This window comes from Struthio camelus, chromosome 17, assembly GCF_040807025.1.
Source record: "Struthio camelus isolate bStrCam1 chromosome 17, bStrCam1.hap1, whole genome shotgun sequence".
Classification (NCBI taxonomy): Eukaryota; Metazoa; Chordata; class Aves; order Struthioniformes; family Struthionidae; genus Struthio; species Struthio camelus.
This window is the reverse complement of record NC_090958.1, coordinates 13,643,868-13,659,489: the sequence shown is the minus strand read 5'-3', so window position 1 is coordinate 13,659,489 and position 15,622 is coordinate 13,643,868. Positions and strand designations below refer to the sequence as shown.

The 15,622-nt window shown below is 37.9% G+C and overlaps 1 protein-coding gene across 7 annotated transcripts in view; it reads right to left on the bottom strand.

Moving 5' to 3' along the window:
• The window catches only part of LOC138061431 (uncharacterized), a 345,010-nt gene that overhangs the window by 328,280 nt on the left and 1,108 nt on the right, over nucleotides 1-15,622 (bottom strand). The window lies entirely within an intron of this gene.

Here is a 15,622-nt window from a genome sequence, read left to right as displayed (position 1 = left end):
ATTTCTCTGTCAAAAGAATGAGAAGAGATACACATAGCAGGGAACTAATTTACACACACACACTTTTGGAAACTGATTTATTACCATCATCAACTTCAGACTGAAGTTCTGCCTCCATGGAGTTGTCCGCTCCTAAAAGAACGTGATAAAAGCCAAAACGTCAAAAGAAAGGTTTACACCTTGCTGCCCACATCACTCAAACTATATATGAAGGTAAGGGAGAGTTGTTCTGCTAAATTTAGAATTTATTTGCCACTCAGAGATTTAGAAGAGCTCAGTCCTTCTGAGGCTGTTGAAAATTATCTCATACTTTGTACAAGAATAATCTATGAAGTCAAGGCTAGCAAGAAAGGAAATTTACTTTAAAGAAATAAGCAGTTACAAAACTTAAGAGAAACTTTTTTGATGCCACTTTTTGGGGCCTTTTTCATTTGGGATACTGTACGTGGAGCTGAAGAGCTCAGCTGAAGACTATTCAGTACTTTCCAGAGGTGCTTAAAAGTAGAGTAGGTCTACCAGTGATTCCTGGAGAGCTGTAAAGTATAAGTGTCTTAATGAAATATCATCTTTGTTCATGTTTGTGTTAGTCTGTGAAACTGTGTGCCTATTCAATAATCCTCTTTGTAGCTAGTAATAGGCATGATGTAAATCTGTTCAGGCTAAATCAAGTTATTATAAGACCAGGAAATTAATAGTTTTACAATTCAATTTTTGCCTATATTTTAAGATTTTGCTGCCAAGTTTTAATAAACTTGTTTCCTGAATGCTGACAAGCAGAACAATTTGTATTGATTCGCAGTGTTCCTTCTCCATATGACATCACTGACAGTTTCATTACATGAGATGCTAATTTTTTTTCCCCCATGTGGTCACCCTTAATAAGATTAAATATACTTTGCGTTTTCAAGTCATTTACTTGGAAGGAGTTGTGGCTGGATTGTCATCACATCAAGATTATTTAACCTAACTAGAAAGAAAAAAGATGAGCACTTCTGAAAGAGAGGTCATCTATAGATGTTAAGAAAGTATATTATTCATGTAACTTTTGTGACATTTTAAAAGTGGTGTTTTATTTTCAGTCTTACGCCATTCAAATTATCCTGAGGTGCTTTGCATATTTATGGCACACATACTGAGGACAATGCAGTTCCTGTTTGAAATCAGAATTCTGATCCCACTCAAGTTAAGGGGAGCTTTGCCATCTATGTTAATGAAATCAAGATTTGGTTCTTACTATTATATAACCGAGATAGCTTCATAATACGCTGAACAACTGGCATGAATTATTCTAGACTTTTGCCCTTGCTGGAAATTGCTAATTCAATCAGCAGGTTGAAGGTGTAAAGGAAGCAACAAAGAGAGGGATTACAATTGTGAAAGAGGGCTATGATGACACACTGCACTATATAAATACTGTTTCACCCATATTACGGTGTTAATCTGCATGAGTTTTCTGGTTAATCCACCTTCTCAAATTTAAGTTGTTTAAGACAACCTGTAGGCATAGAATAATATTTTACTGCAAATAACTATGGTGCTACAATCAGCTCACTTTCAGGCAATTCATGTGTCACTTATATCCATGCATTATGCATACAAAGAAACATTACACCTTTCTCAAAGGCTTTTCTCCTTTTTTTTTTTTTGTAATGCTTATGCTTAAGAGTTCAACATGATCATAATTTGGCTGACTGGGAAATTGTTAAAGAGGCACAAATAATGGACTGTGCCAAACAGGAGGGGGGAAAAAAAAAGAATCCATCGTTTGTAAGCAGTAGCGTTTGTAAATAGCTGCTTCCTAAAGGACTGCCACTAGCCTGCAAAGAATCTTGCACTTTTTTCCAAGGAGGATGGTGTGTGGTTGATGCAGACTAGAACAAACTTTCTCAGTTAGTTCAGTTTCACACAACTCAAGTTGTAACTAATCTCCTTCAGCTCACCCTCTAATAGGCAAGAGACATTAACTAAATAAGCATTTATCATGTGCCCCTAACAAACATTACTCCAGCAAAAGTAATAGACTTTGTTGACCTAAGCAGGAAAGCACACTGCATTTCATGTGCAGAAATTTCCACATACATACATCGTGTTTGTAAACGGGACTGAACTCAGCCCTCTGAACACCTTGATAGTGTCACTGTGAACATTTCTGTCAGACATAGAGGTGCTTGGGGAAAGTAAGACTTCACACTGTTAGGGACAATCTAACCCTAACATTAATGCGTTTATTAATGTCCAGCTGCTAATAATTTTAAATGAACATCTGGTTCCAGCCTCTTGCAGTACTGTTGGCTTGAAAGCTTGCGTTTCATTTTCAAATAACAACGTTTACTGGGGAGAAGCAGCGATAAAGGATGCAAAACCTAGGTTTGGAATGGCTTCTTTTTTTAAGCATCCCAAAAAGGGAAAAATCAAAGATACTTGTTTCTACAATGAGCCTTTCTGAACCTCCATTCATTCTGTTTGCATATCTCTTTACTTCCTAAAAAAAAAAAAGGATCTGTTCTTACATGGTACAGAGACACCACAATTGTATCTCACTACCATTTTTGTGATAAAAGAAAAGTTAGAGAGGAGGACTGTGTCACTAATAAAGAGGCAACTTTGAGAAGGAGTAATAATCTATCAGGACGCACATGAGTATCAAGGAACTATAACCACTTCCAGTGAGCTAAGGCCTCTCTTCTACCTTGTACAGATAGTGTGGGTCATAGTGTAGATATGAATCTGGCCAAACAGCTTTGCATGCTACAAGCAGTGCTTTATATTTTCTATTATTTTATTTATTTTGACATCTGCACATAGAAACTCTCAGTTCTCTTTCACCTTCCAAATATACTACATTTCTCACCAAAGAATTTCTTGCTTTAAAATTGCTGAAAAACACACAGTTCAGAAGTCAGTTACACATGCCAAACAGTCAACAGGATATGAACATAAACATGACATCAATAGCTGGTTCTGTTCAAGTTAGTTTATCCAAAAGCAAAATTTCTGAATCAAAGAACACTACTCCTACACAACAAGCAAAAGACCAATGCAAAATCTGTCAGTCAGCAGTCTTCACTTTGATTTGAATGGATGCATCTGATGGTCTCTTTTAACGATCATTAACATTCACAGAAAATCTGCAAATGACTTCACCTTGTCTGCAAAAACTAACCATCCCTCCTAATTCCTTTCTCTCAGTTATATAAATGATTGGAGCCTTTCTCTGCCAAAAACAGACAAGTGGCACATCCCTCAAGTTTCTGCTCTAATTACAAGTCCAGTTAGCGATTACACCCATGAAGGGGGGGGGGGGGGAGGGAGAAGGAAGTAACAAAACAGTGACATGAAAAAAGCTTATTCTATTTTTGTACCCTTGCACCTTATAATAGAGCTGTATGATGAGGACAGTCGTCCTAGTGTACTGCTTTTGAAATGAGGACAATTGTAACATACATTAAGTAGTTCAAACGGATAGTCAGTATCAATAACAGTAATGAAGAGTTTCTCCTTGTTTCTCTGACTCCCAGCTTCTATTTGGCATATCTCTTGTTGGCATGTAAGCTCTTTGGGATAGTTTTCTCTCCTTAGTCTCTTCCTCTCCACACACACCTACTGGCAACCAAAGAAGTACAGTTACAGAAGATTACTGGCATATTTTCTACTCTTTTCTATTCTACTAATCAAATTTCAAACTATTACCAGAGGGAACTATCTTAAAACACACACGAGCTCAGAATTGTTTGGATATTAGAACTGAACTGAGAGAAGAGGGAGAAGAAAAAAAAGGACACCACTACTGATGTGCTGAAACTCTCAGTCTGGAAAACATTTCAGATAAATGAAAATACAGATGCCTTTATACTGCAAAAAGGACTCTACCGAAACCCTGCAAAGCCAGAAGTATTACTTGAGGGAGATCTTATAAGTCCAGTCTCATTAAGGCATTTACATACCTCCAGAAGGTCACTGTGTTGCACTGAGTGGTAAACATAAAGCAAGATATGGTCACAAACAGCAAACTGATAGCACAACCCAGTGAAGTCATCAGACACCTGACTTCCAGGCCTCCGATTCAGTCACAGAGTATGCTGTCCTTCGAGTTGCAATATGCAAGCACCTATGTAGTCCTAATAGTACAGAGTAATGGAAACGGGTATGTGTGCCTGTGTGCACGGCTAGAGAGATTACGTATTATTCTGTCCCTTCGAAGAGCCTTATAAACTCAGTCCTTCAGATTGCCGAGTTAAATGCATACCTCATTTTAAGTAAAATGAAATAAGGTCAAGCATGCGTGATGCTCACAGACATAAGCTGCAGGACAAATAAGGAGAAGGTGAGTAAATAAGCTTTTACATGTATTTGCATTGGAGGTACCCCAAAACTGAGTAATTTAAATTAAACGCAAGTAGGTTCTCAATAGTTATACAAGATTCACACCTATTATTAGAAGCAGCATCAGCTTGCTCAGCAGAGAACTCCTCTAAGGAGTTCAAAGGGTTTAAAAAAAAAAAAAAAAAAACCCACTTTCTCACAGGCCACTGGCACATTAAAAACAAAGTGCAGAAATCAACTGAAAGCTTTTCATTTCTTTCTCTAATTACCAAGCCCAGCAGCTGCATGGTGGTAGAATAATTCCCTTCCCTTCTCATTTGAAGAAAATCCAAGGCTTGTTTGGTGCATATTTTTGTGGGTTTCTCTTAAGATATTACTACTTACTGCTGTCCAGAGTTGGTTTTGTTTTATTACTTTAGCTAAGGACACTAAGGCAATACAATACATAGAATATAACTGGATGCATCTGTCCTGCATTTATTAGTTACTGCTGACATGCCTAAGAATAAGTCTCACGTCTTGGACCTCAGTGCCACTGTGCTGAAAGTTGTGCAGCATCTAATTCACCTTTGCCCTGAAGACCTTTTAGAGATGCCTTTTCTCAGTACTGCACTATATACTGCATAGGAACAGGTAACCCCTAAGGCAGAAAACTATCCCTTTACAACTATCCCTGACTTAGTAAAGAAAATAACGACCAGAATAACCAACAGCTTCAGGGCAAAATTCAAGTGAATAAGGCAAACTCTTGACCACAACTAACAGTCACTTACCCGGTAAAGCAGTTATAATCAGTATGCCTCTCAACAGATGAGCTGGAGAGCCCCCGACTCTTAGCTATTGCCAACCTACAAATCCAATTGCTTCAGTACTATTAACCTAAGCACTGTGTAATCAGCACCATTTAAGCTAATTTGAAGGAACTTTATCATGCAGCTACTAGCAGAGCAACTCAAATATAATGCTATGTGGTCATTTTGGCCATGAAGACAGGTCTGAAGTGATTAAACTCAGTGCATGCAAAAAAGTACAATCATGGTTTAAAATATGAATGAGAACTAAGCTCCAGGTTCAGGTAAAGGAAGGCAACCAGGTTTAGCCCTATGCCAAGTTCATGAGGAGCTTTTCACTGCACTAAGGGATCAGGCCAAAACAACCCCAAAACACTTTAGGGTATAATTCAACTTTGACCTTGATCCAAATTTTATTGTTCAGCTTCAGCTCACAGTTACAGTATTACTTTCTGTGGTCTTGCTTCAGAAGATGAGCTACTTGACAGAGTCTTAAACTTGGCAGCAACCAAATACCTCAGTATGGAAGAAAATGTTTCACCCTGACCATGATTCAGTGTAATACACATACATGTTAAAATTTGGAAAGAGATCCAAAAATTTCTAAGACAAAAGATTAACGTGGACTCCACTCTGAGGAATCACCAGCTTTAGGTAGTCAAGGAATTTGTGCCTATGTTCAAAGCAGGACCAGGACTCAAAATCTGGAGATTGGTACCTAGCTTTGCTATATCCTTCCTCCATTGCTCTCAGTGTGACACATCATCTGAATAAGGAATAGAAGCTTGCTTTCTTCCAGTAGGCCCTCCTCTGTCTCCATAGAACACTCTTTTTAATAGATACATCACTAACAGTAAGTAGGTAGAAGTTAGCCAAGATGATATATTTGCCTTTTTGTATTTTCAGGGTACAATTAGACTTCTCTTTACAAAGTGTTAGTATATTTTTATATGGGCTTAATTCCCATATATTGTACAGAATAATGGAACAAATGTTAAAATAAAGAATATGCTTCAATTACTGGGAAATTAGGTTTGTATAGTAGAACACAACACGTTCATGAAGTGTTTCAAACTGTATGCTATTCCTACCCAAAGAGCAAAACAGCATGTGACTAAAGATGCATCCGGCAATGCAGTGAGACTGCTACTATCCATCACCTAAATAGATGAGAAAAGTTGCCAGTAAGTGCTACCAACTGCTGCTCTAATAAGCAACATTTCTCTCAACAGAAAGTCAGTACCATGTGTTGATTTATAGTAAATGTGTCATTCTTCCTCTCTGCTATCAGACCTGAAGATAAGTAACAAGTAGCTTAAAGCACAAGAATATATTTTTAATAAATACACAATAACGGGTGCTGGCACAGCAGTTTATCTGCTATATGCGAGTAAAAAAAAGCATTGAATTGCCCATGTGGATTCTATATTGCTGGTTTCCTGAGCACTGCTTTGAGAATGAAGATCAATAAATTATCTGTGAATACTGTTCAGTGATATATCCGACACATTTGGATGCATGGGTAGAAAGTCATTACTGTCAAATCAAAGCTGTGAAGAGGTAGCAGAGGCTATGCCTAATGCAGAGGTGAGTCGTACATATACTTTCAATCAGTGCGAAGACATCACATATATAAGTTAAGAGTTGAAAAATACTCTAGATCACAGATTAATCTGTAGCGATTCCTTATGCATACTCAGAATGTCCACTCTTCAGCGACCACTAGTCATAAATGGAAAGGGAGTCTCTGCAACAGTACATTCTCTCTCGCCATCATTAACAACAGTTGATGGGGAAACATCCTGTTTTGCAGACTACATAGCTCGTACAAGTGTGAAGCTGCAATCTTCCCATCTCGAGATGTTTTCACAGCAGGCTATTAGCCTGGTACTGTACTAACACTATTATTGCATGGTGTGCAATGTGTATGTTATGTTGTGGACTTGTAGGGTGAATCCTGTTCAATGGCAAAACTGTACACAATGGCTCCTTAGGCAAAGTACTTCTGCAGACAACTGTCCATTTGAGAACACAATGGCATTGTCTCTTGCATTCCTGAAACACAGTGTTAAGTCATCCTCAAACTTCTTATTGCAATAATAAATAGCACCCATAGAAAAGAACAAGCAAAAATATACGGAAGTCCTCCAAGCAAATATTTTTGACATTGTCAGAATTTTGAGTTCCTTATAGTTATAAGCACTGTTTCTTTTTCCAAATAAACCAGCGCTAATCAGGTAGCAACAGAAGAGCTGCTTACAGATTTCTTCCTCCCAGGGATGAATTATTATAAAGAAGGATTTGACTAATTCCCACAGCCAAAGATCTTCCTAAACTGGAGAGAAGCAGGAATTTTCTCTTTAGCACTGTGTTTTTCACATCTTTGCAGGACAGACTGCAAGCCCTTTCTTTCTTCTGGAGGTCAAAAGGCATGACATAGCCAACTGGCCTACCTTGAAGAACTCTATCTAGAGTTAGTTGTCCATGATTAGCCTAAAAATTCCAGCGCCCTGGTAGGAGAATGACAGTTCTGTGACATATAGGCTTTTGAAACCTCACTTTATATGTCTGTATGATTGGAATAGTTTCCCCCTTTCCACGCAAAATCCAGAGAGAGAAATCAGAAGTGCACCTCACCAGACTAGCAAACTGCCCAAGGATGACAGCACTTCCTGAGGATACGGAGGACAGATTTAACTTCCTGCTCCAAACCAGACAAAGCTAAGCCTGGGTCTCCAACATTTCTACCAACATTTCAAATGCCACATCAACAGATGTTTCTACTCCAGAATTAGTCCCAGGACAAAATGGTTAGAAAGAAAATAACAACAAAAAATTGTCTAGGAAAGTATTCCATCCCTCTACTAATTTGAGCGTCAGAGACGTGACAAAAACATCGTTGTTAGTCAGTCCTCAAGAAGTCAAATTCTAAAAGTAAGAAAATGGATGCTATAGGTTTGGATATGAAAAACAAGGCCCTACAATGACAATCGTGGATCCACAGCAAAGCTATAGAGCTAATCCTGCTGTTAGGCTTCACCGTGAATATTTCATACAACTCCACCTAACCCATTTCCTTTCAAATACCATTTTTAATAACATTTGCTGAAATAGCTTGTACTTCAATAACTCCTACACAACATATTCCACAAAGAACAAGAATAAATATGTAAAGACATGCTCTGTTGTAGAATTACGGCTTTACATGCATGGCAGTTTTATTAAAGAAGTGAAAATAGTGGGGAGGTTTCCACAGGAGACTATCAGTTGTGATTAACAGGGGACAAAACTACTAAAATAATCAATTTGAATTCTAGTCAGAGTAACCCTCAATAGAAGTAAACACAAGCCAGATGCTACGATTTGCAGAAACTTTCCCCCATTCCTTTTGAAGAGCAGAAACTAAATCACTAAGAAATCCGTTAACTTTACAGTGTGAACTGCAATCTACCAGAAAATCAGCTAAATAAACTGAGGCGCTCATGCTCAAAACATAAGTTAAATAATGTAAATCACATAAGCTTTTTTGAGCATGGTAAATTTGGTTTCCTTCAGAGTTGGTATCTAAGGTGCTAGGTGTGACAGTAGCTTTTCCTTAACATCTTCTTCCAGTGCAAATTTGACTGTGAATTTGAAGCTGACAATGCAGATTTTATCTTTTGATCAGTTATAGGATTTCTCTAATCCTCGTGTCCTTTTTACGTAAACTGATGTAAACTTATCTTTGAGGCACCCAGCCTGCTGTCAAAGTTCTCCCACAAAGGCTTTCAAATCTTTTAGTCAGCCACTGTGTTCTAAAACAAAATATTTTCTAAGTTTTTGGCTTAATGTAAGAAGTGTACATCTGGTAGCTCTGTACTGTGCCTGGTTTGCACCTTTGAGACTAAGTAAATGATCAAGTCTATCTGATGTTCATTTAGCTTCACAACTCAAACTTGGTCCATCCCCTAGTCTTCACTCTCAAACAGAAGTTCTGTGATCAGTATTTGCAAATCAAACGCAGCTGATTATTAATACAATATAATCCCCAACGGCCTTCCTCTAATACTCCTTGTCAAGACCCTTTAAATCTGCTCTCAGATCACGAGACAAAGCATTCAAAGAAGTAAATGCTCTTCATTTTCCTATTGCTCGCAAGACAGTCACAGACACATGCGCACACCCACACACACTACGTGAAATTAAGAGCTTTTCATTGATCCACTGATTGGCAGAAGCATATAAATATAAATAGCATAGTTGTATTTTTGTCTGCTTTGCCAAATTACCACTAGTCTTTTGAAAACTGTCATCTTGTCTGCTGGCAATTGTGGGTTCCCAGGAAATGCAACAGGGAAAGAGTAACAAACTGCACTGAAAAGATGGAAAAAAGATTGAAATCCATCAGCACTTATCTTCCACACAGCACGCCTGAGATATAAGCAACTTTGATAATAAAGACAAGGTAACTTAACCCATAAGGCTGCAGAAAGAGTGAAACAGTGCCTACAGAAGGAAACTTTAAAAAAAAAAAAAAAATCTGTACTTCTTTAACTCTCACTTCCTCCCCTGCTAAGGGAGAAAGAGACCCTCGTGAAAGTATTTGGATTATGTAATTCTTATTCTGAATACATGTCATTGGAAGAGATGCATGAATTTACAGATTCGGATAAGAAGGGACCTCAGGAGATCATCGCTCTAAGCTCCCGTTCAAAGCACAGTCACTATGACCTCAGATCAGGTTACTCAAGGCTTTCAGCAAAATCCTAGGGCGGAGTTCTCTATGTCTTTTCAGCCATTTTAATTCATTATAACTTTCTGAGGATACTTCCACCCTCCAGAAACAGAACTTACGAAATCCGCATAAAGTGAAACCTGCAAAAAACTCAACCTATGTGTAAAGTACCCTGGAAAATAAGAGGTTTGCTGTGAATTATCAACGATAACCCACAAGGAGGTTTCATTACTCTGGACTTTAGGAATCACCGTGGGTGGTTGACTCTACTTTTCCCTGCTTTTATCTTTAGGACAAAGAGATAAAGTAATTTTACAGTATAGTGTGTTATATGAGTAATTAACATTTTCATTTCCAGTTTGCATGTGATTGTTGGCCATCCTAACTTGAGTTCCTGTCACCAAAACGTTGCTGCCTATGGCATAAATTAGGTCTCTAAGACATTAATTCTATTTCCCAAGACATACCAAACACCTATATTGTTATTGTGTCATTTTCCTGTGAAACACGAACCAGCTGTCTGATCCAATATTTCAAACTCTTAAGTTCTTAACCTGAAGGCGCAATGGTATTGAATGTAAACTGCTTTTACTGGATGGAACTTTGGGAATGACAGATTGCTGAACAGCATTTATTTCCTTTTTATATTAACAACATTTAAGCATACTCTCCTTCAGTCCGACACCCATCTAATATTATAAGCTATCAACAAGCCCATGCAGATCAGAACAGAAGCAATACAATGTTAATTACAGAGTCTTTCTGCCTTCGGTCTATAGCAACAGAAACCCCTGGGCTGAGTGACGAAGTTAACACAAAACAGTCTTTAAAATATACATTCTTTATAAAGTTTTTCTTTGATCCTCCAGATTATCCAAGAAGCAGAATACCAGTATAATCAATTTATCTGAAGATTTATGATTTAATGTCTTCACTATGAATGTATTCCTATTCAAAATGTGAATGAATAATGATTTATGATTGCAAACAGTAGCAACCCAAGAAGAAAAGCTGACTAAAAGTCCAGTCCTACAACTGGATCAGCACAGGCACACTGAAGTGTCTCAGCAGCTGTACTAGTATAAATATCATTTTGGCTGTGTAAAGCCAGATACTGGGCTTCCTCTTTGAAACTTTTCCTGTATTATGATGCCTACAAAAATAGGAAAAACGTCATAAGGCTTAGGTTGCTTGTATGCTGAGACCTCAGCTTACCGCACTGATCAACATTGTCATCTTATAGTGTGTGCTTTCCTTATACATCAAAGCAGCACACAAAACAGAGAAGATAAAAGCATCCTGTACGTCTTTGTTACCCACAGTAGATTTTACTAACTTACTCAGCACTGAGAAGCATTTCTTTTTGATTCTCCTGTACAGGCAAGTTTTATTAACTGGAGTGCCTTAAACAGCTCAGACTTCCTAGCTAAGGAAATAGTAACTGTTGCATTGGGCAGAGGGGCTTCTTTATGAGATGCATCAAGAGATCCTGGAGTGGTTTGCTTCCAGATTTGGCAGCTTAGGATTTTCCCTTCAGAGCAATAATGCTCCTAGCCTTGCACATAGAATTATCCTTTAGGAAAAGCAACATCAAAAAATTGGAGAAAGGAGCTTGGAGAAAGAAGCTCTGGAAAGCGACATTATTCCAGGATGGCAGGACAGGCACAACTTTGAAAAAAAGTGTTAATAAATGTTAGAATAATAAACCCCAGTATAGGATGTCGTCTTCATCGCCTAATCAGCGTACTCTGTTCAACAATGTTTCAGCACAGACTATATCAGGTATGGGAAATAAACTACTAGACCCAAGTACATACTTTTACGTACAGGTATTTCTTGTTTTATTAGTGCAGATTCTTCCTTCAGAAAAGAACGTTATCACAATCAAATATAGCAAAGGAGAAAACACTTGAGCATGATTCAGTGAACAGTGGCATCAAGCTCTCTCTCGATCCCCCCTCTTTTGCCTCCTCCACCCCCCAGTTCAAGTCTTAGATTTTGCCATTGTGGAAAAGCTAATAATTTATACCCAGCAGATCCCTTACAAAGGTATGGCAACTCCACAGGGCTTCCCAGGTTTCTTACTTGATCCCAGCCAAAGCTCGAATGGGAAAGGCAAGACTTGTGTGCAAGGGACGATGAAAAGTTGCACCAGAGAAAAAAAGCACAGGAAGACAGTGACAAGTTATATGTTTTTACATTGACTGATTTGAAGTCAATGCGCGTAGCATACACTGAAAGCATCAGCTTTTGAGTACGAAACATTTCACACTTCTGAGACATTTAGAAACCAAACATAGATCACTGAAGGAGATCTATGAGGACTTTTTCTGACAGGGAAATGTGAAGCCTTAGGGAAAAAAATTGAGAGATTTGATTACTCAAACTGTCGATATCAATATGAGGCCCTCAAGCATCATATTAGATATCTCTGTGAATCATACATCCTTACAGAAGACAGTGCTGCAGGAGGTCATCTCCTTTGCACCACAGGCAACTGCAAGTGCAGAAAACCATAAGCAACAGCATATAGTATACTGTCCAACCGTGCCATCTGGCCCTCGGTTAATGTATCCATCAGTGACTGTTTTCACACTCCAGACAAGCTATTACTCAGCTACATAACTTGATAGGTTGATTGTAGTCTGCTTTGATTTGTAAGCCCTCTACCTAAAAGCTACAAATTCTTGAAGTTATATTCTGACTCAAAGGGATGCTTATTTCAAGAAGCATTTTTAAATGCTTTACTGTTTAATTAATTAAACTATGCAGCAGTAAGATCCAATGCAAAAGCATGTAGGAAATATCACACTGTTACAACGGTTGCTTATTAGGAACCTCATAAACCTTCACTCCAAAGTTCACATGACTTCAGCGTTTCATGGACACTGTCAAGGACTTAGAAGCAAGACTACTACCTACAGGCTTGTTAGGCAAACTGTTCATGGGCCAGGTCTTATCATGGTGCAGGTAGACTCCAACAACAATTCTGGATGTACACCTTTCATAAGGCAACCTCTCCCCTCTTTACTTCCACACAAAGGTGCAGAAATGCTGATTTCTGTTTGACAACAATAAACATTACAGTTTAACCTAATCAAACTTTAATTCTCCATAGAAACTAAGCAAATGATTGTACTCTAGGCTCACATCCTATCATGCAGACTTCATGTTCTGCTTTCCATTATAGATCAATAAAACCCCCACTGATGTGAACAGCAGTCTAGCAAGCTGATGACTCACTGCACAGATGGATTAAAAGAACTGACAAATTGCTATTTACGAACATTTACAGGAATTAGAAAGTAACCGTGAGGCCAAAAAAACCCTTCCAAAACAGAGATACTAAAGGATATTCTGATCAGCTTGCTGACAGTATGCCAGCCAACAAAGGGGAGAAAACAGTGATTTGGTTTTCTTCCCCACACATTCATGTGTCTCTTCTTTACGGATTAAAGGAACCAATGAAGCAAGTTTATTGATGTTCAAATGCCAGCACTAAAAGCAAAACAAGATCACCATCCAATGTCCCCTCACTTCATGGGAGGCTGACGAGTCTTCTGACGTCTGCTATCTATGAAGCTTTTCCTCAGACTTTACTGAATGACTAATGTTTGGGAAAACATTGGGGGGGGGAGGAGGGGGCGGAAGCAAATAAAATGAAAACCTTCAAAAAATAGTTCATAGAACAGACCAAAGTCCGCTAAATAAGGTAATAAAACAAACTACTCCTGCCACATCTTATTCCTCTACAAGTAAGTAGTAGTGTACCAGGTCCAAATCTTCAGTAATTACTTCCACAAAGGAATGCAGTATTGATTTTTCTAAAGCACACAGGAGATTAGGAATGCTTTCGCATCACGTAAAAGAAAACACTCAAAAGCAGCAGCTGAAGACCAACGTTTACTTCATTTGCAGCAGGAAGAATTGCCAGAACCATAAAGTTTGCAACTAAGCCTGCCCCTAGCTTTGATGTTCATTTTATCATGTAAAATGAAAACCATTAATAATCTATATTTCTTTGTTGTTATTAGTAATAAATATGTCCTCACAATCCATTGAGGCAGATGAACCTCTCTTGTGTTCTTTAGGCATGCCACTAACACAGATAAATAATAGTGGCTTTAATACACAGTTACATGAAAGGCAGACTTTGACCTTTCCTTTTGATATTCGTATTACTCTCAATGATGCAAAGCACAAAAAAAGCAGAGAAAACTATTTCCTCATGTACGAAGTGCAATTCTCTTTAAGCAGCACAGTAATAATTGCCAAGGTTTAATTAAGAATGCCATATCACACCATTAGACAAACGGTACTGCTTGTTAACCACTGATTAACCTACATCGCAAATCAAAATTCACTCATAAGAAAAATAAGTTTATCATCAAATATACTCAACCTGCTGAGCTATGCAGGGAGGAATCCTCTCTTTTGCAGAGAGGATTCTTGTTACTCTCCAAGAGGGATAATCCAAGCTATTCACCAGACTGAAACACCAGTTTGTAATTGTGCCTTGTTGCACAAAGAAGGTAATGCAAAACTTCCTTGAGGTAAGACAGATATACCCCTAACTGTGAAGGCTCCCCTTAAAAACATCGGTGTTATGTACAAAGCAGCTGTTCATTTTGATTACTTGATCTGATGTCAGAATATTACTAAAAAAAGATAGAGAAAAATGCTTAGAATGTACGTTACTATCCATCGATACTGTGTTTTGCATACAAAACCACAATACAGTCCATATGGAACTTATGCCAAAATGCAAGTGCCATGGGTTTCCCTGATAACAACAGAATCAAATCTAAAAGATGAAAGCTGAATGTAAACAATTTGGTTAATTATAAATTGAATTTATTTTAAGGCTATTTCATTTGCTCTTGGAATCTTTTGCACTGTAACAGAAATTGCTTACATTATATACATTTTACCTGAAACGTCTCATAGACGAGCATTTTTTGGAGAAAAATAGTAGAACAGAGTTACTGATATAAGGGAATTCAGGGATAAATCCAAAATTGACCGTTAGTACTACTCATAAAGCTTTAATTTACCCTTCTCAAGCACATTAATTAAATAACTTATATAATATAACAGTGAAGAAATTTTTGAATACAGAAAAGAGAAAGGAAAGGGAAGGAAATAAGAGACAACCTTAACTACATTTATAGCATTTTGTCATCAGCACAGTAAGCTCTACTCCATTAACGTGACAGGAATTGAAACTTCTTCAACCAAATTAAGACACTTTATAGCTGAACTATGTAGTTCTATCTTATTTCAAGAAGGTCTATCTGACGGAATCTGTTGGACATTCTCAAGGGAAACGTCTTGGAAAATACAGTCTTCTTCCGGATACTTTTTTCCCCTCCCTCTTTAGTGTAAACTGTTTTCTGTGTATATTTAAGCACATCTTTGTTTCTTGTAAACAACCTCATGAAAGGAGGCCTCTACCCAAAATAAAGTAGCCAAATAAGTTAGTCATAGAAATTGGCAGGCTATGAAATACACACACACACAAAATCTACCAAAGGATACGTGGTGTATCTGTGTAAATAAACTAAATCACCATGTTAAAAAGAGGGGATTCCTCCCCCTCTTTTTTTTTTTTTTTGGAAAGGTAAATAGAATATTTATACAATTGATTTAGAGGTAAGTAACTCTCTGGAAATGAAGTGAGTAACTAAGCTATGAATTGCAGCAAGCTGGTAATAAAATAAAAAAGCTGGAAATCCTCAACAACCACTCAGTATCCACTTATTAATGCAGCCGGTTACATACTGTGGTCATTAAC